Here is a 2,817-nt window from a genome sequence, read left to right on the forward strand (position 1 = left end):
GCAGAAGACATGAACAGACATTTTTCCAAAGAAGACATCCAAATGGCCAACAGACGCATGAAAAAGTGCTCAACATCGCTCGGCATCAGGGAAATCCAAATCAAAACCTCAATGAGCTATCACCTCACACCAGTCAGAATGGCTAAAATTAACAAGTCAGGAAATGACATATGTTGGTGGGGATGCAGAAAAAGGGGAACCCGCCTACAGTGTTGGTGAGAATGCAAGCTGGTGCAACCACTCTGGAAAATAGTATGGAGGTTCCTCAAAAAGTTGAAACTAGAGCTACCATATGATCCAGCAATTGCACTACTGGGCATTTATCCTAAAGATACAAATGTAGGGATCCGAAGGGGTATGTGCACCCCGATGTTTATAGCAGCAATGTCCACAATAGCCAAACTGTGGAAAGAGCCAAGATGTCCATCGACAGATGAATGGATAAAGAAGAGGTGGTATATATATATACAATGGAATATTATGCAGCCATCAAAAGGAATGAGATCTTGCCATTTGCAGTGATGTGGATGCAACTGGAGGGTGTTTTGCTGAGTGAAATAAGTCAATCAGAGAAAGACGTGTATCATATGACCTCACTGATATGAGGAGTTCTTTTTTTTAAAATTTTTTTGTTTTGCTAATCCCCATACATTACATCATCATTAATTTTAATTAGCAATAATCGCGCCTCGGATAAACCTCGTTGGCTACGATACTGCCACTGCGCAAAGCTACATCATTAATTTTAGATGTAGTGTTGCATGATTCATTGTGTTCAGAACACCCAGTGCTCCATGCAGAACGTGCCCTCCTCAATAGCCAACACCAGGCTAACCCATCCTCCCACCCCCCTCCCCTCTAGAACCCTCAGTTTGTTTTTCAGAGTCCATTGTCTCTCATGGTTCGTCTACCCCTCTGATTTCCCCCCCTTCATTCTTCCCCTACTGCTATCTTCTTCTTCTTCTTCTTTTTTCTTTTTTAACATATATTGCATTATTTGTTTCAGAGGTACAGATCTGAGATTCAACAGTCTTGCACAATTCACAGTGCTTACCAGAGCACATACCTCCCCAGTGTCTATCACCCACTCACCTCATCCCTCCCACCCCACCCCCCACTCCAGCAACCCTCAGTTTGTTTCCTGAGATTAAGAATTCCTCATATCAGTGAGGTCATATGATACATGTCTTTCTCTGTTTGACTTATTTCGCTCAGCATAATACCCTCCAGTTCCATCCACGTCGTTGCCAATGGCAAGATCTCATTCCTTTTGATGGCTGCATAATATTCCATTGTGTATATATACCACATCTTCTTTATCCAGTCATCTGTCGATGGACATCTTGGCTCTTTCCACACTATTGTGGACATTGCTGCTATAAACATCGGGGTGCATGTACCCTTTCGGATCCCTACATTAGTATCTTTGGGGTAAATACCCAGTAGTGCAATTGCTGGGTCGTATGGTAGCTCTAGTTTCAACTTTTTGAGGAACCTCCATACTGTTTTCCAGAGTGGCTGCACCAGCTTGCATTCCCCCAACAGTGTAGGAGGGTTCCCCTTTCTCTGCATCCCCGCCAACATCGTTCCTCTCCTGACTTGTTAATTTTAGCCAATTGACTGGTATGAGGTGATAGCTCACTGAGGTTTTTTTTTTTTTTAAAGATTTTATTTATTTTTTTGACAGAGAGAGACATAGCGAGAGCAGGAACACAAGCAGGGGGAGTGGGAGAGGGAGAAGCAGGCTTCCCGCCAAGCAGGGAGCCCGATGCAGGGCTTGATCCCAGGACCGTGGGATCATGACCTGAGCCGAAGGCAGACGCTTAACGACTGAGCCACCCAGGCGCCCTCACTGAGGTTTTTTTTTTTTTTTTTTAAAGGTTTTTTATTTATTTGAAAGAGAGAAAGACAGCTAGAGAGAGAACAGAAGCAGGGGGAGTGGGAGAGGGAGAAGCAGGCTTCCCGCTGAGCAGGGAGCCCGATGCGGGGCTTGATCCCAGGACCCCGGGATCATGACCCGAGCCGAAGGCAGACACCCAACGACTGAGCCACCCAGGTGCTCCCTCACTGAGGTTTTGATTTGGATTTCCCTGATGCCGAGTGATGTTGAGCTCTTTTTCATGTGTCTGTTGGCTGTTTGGATGTCTTCTTTGGATAAATGTCTGTTCATGTCTTCTGCCCATTTCTTTCTTTCTTTTTTTTATTATATTGTGTTAATCACCATACATTACATCATTAGTTTTTTTTTTAATTTTTTTATTCTTATGTTAATCCCCTTACATTACAACATTAGTTTTAGATGAAGTGTTCCATGATTCATTGTTTGTGCACAACACCCAGTGCTCCATGCAGAATGTGCCCTCCTAAATACCCACCACCAGGCTAACCCATCCTCCCACCCCCCTCCCCTCTAGAACCCTGTTTGTTTTTCAGAGTCCATCGTCTCTCATGGTTCGTCTACCCCTCCGATTTCCCCCGCTTCATTCTTCCCCTCCCGCTACCTTCTTCTTCTTCTTCTTTTTTTCTTAACATATATTGCATTATTTGTTTCAGAGGTACAGATCTGAGATTCAACAGTCTTGCACAATTCACATCGCTTACCAGAGCACATACCCTCCCCAATGTCTATCACCCAGTCCCCCCATCCCTCCCACCCCACCCCCCACTCCAACAACACTCAGTTTGTTTCCTGCGATTAAGAATTCCTCATATCAGTGAGATCATAGGATACATATCTTTCTCTGTTTGACTTATTTCACTCAGCATAATTCCCTCCAGTTCCATCCACGTCGTTGCAAATGGCAAGATCTCATTCCT

General features: G+C 44.4%; 1 pseudogene; it reads right to left on the reverse strand.

Moving 5' to 3' along the window:
- Nucleotides 1-612: 612 nt before the first annotated feature.
- Nucleotides 613-733, reverse strand: LOC118025356 (annotated as a pseudogene).
- Nucleotides 734-2,817: the final 2,084 nt, after the last annotated feature.

This window comes from Mirounga leonina, unplaced genomic scaffold, assembly GCF_011800145.1.
Source record: "Mirounga leonina isolate KUSES-001 unplaced genomic scaffold, KU_Mleo_1.0 Mir_200, whole genome shotgun sequence".
In the NCBI taxonomy this organism is placed as follows: domain Eukaryota; kingdom Metazoa; phylum Chordata; class Mammalia; order Carnivora; family Phocidae; genus Mirounga; species Mirounga leonina.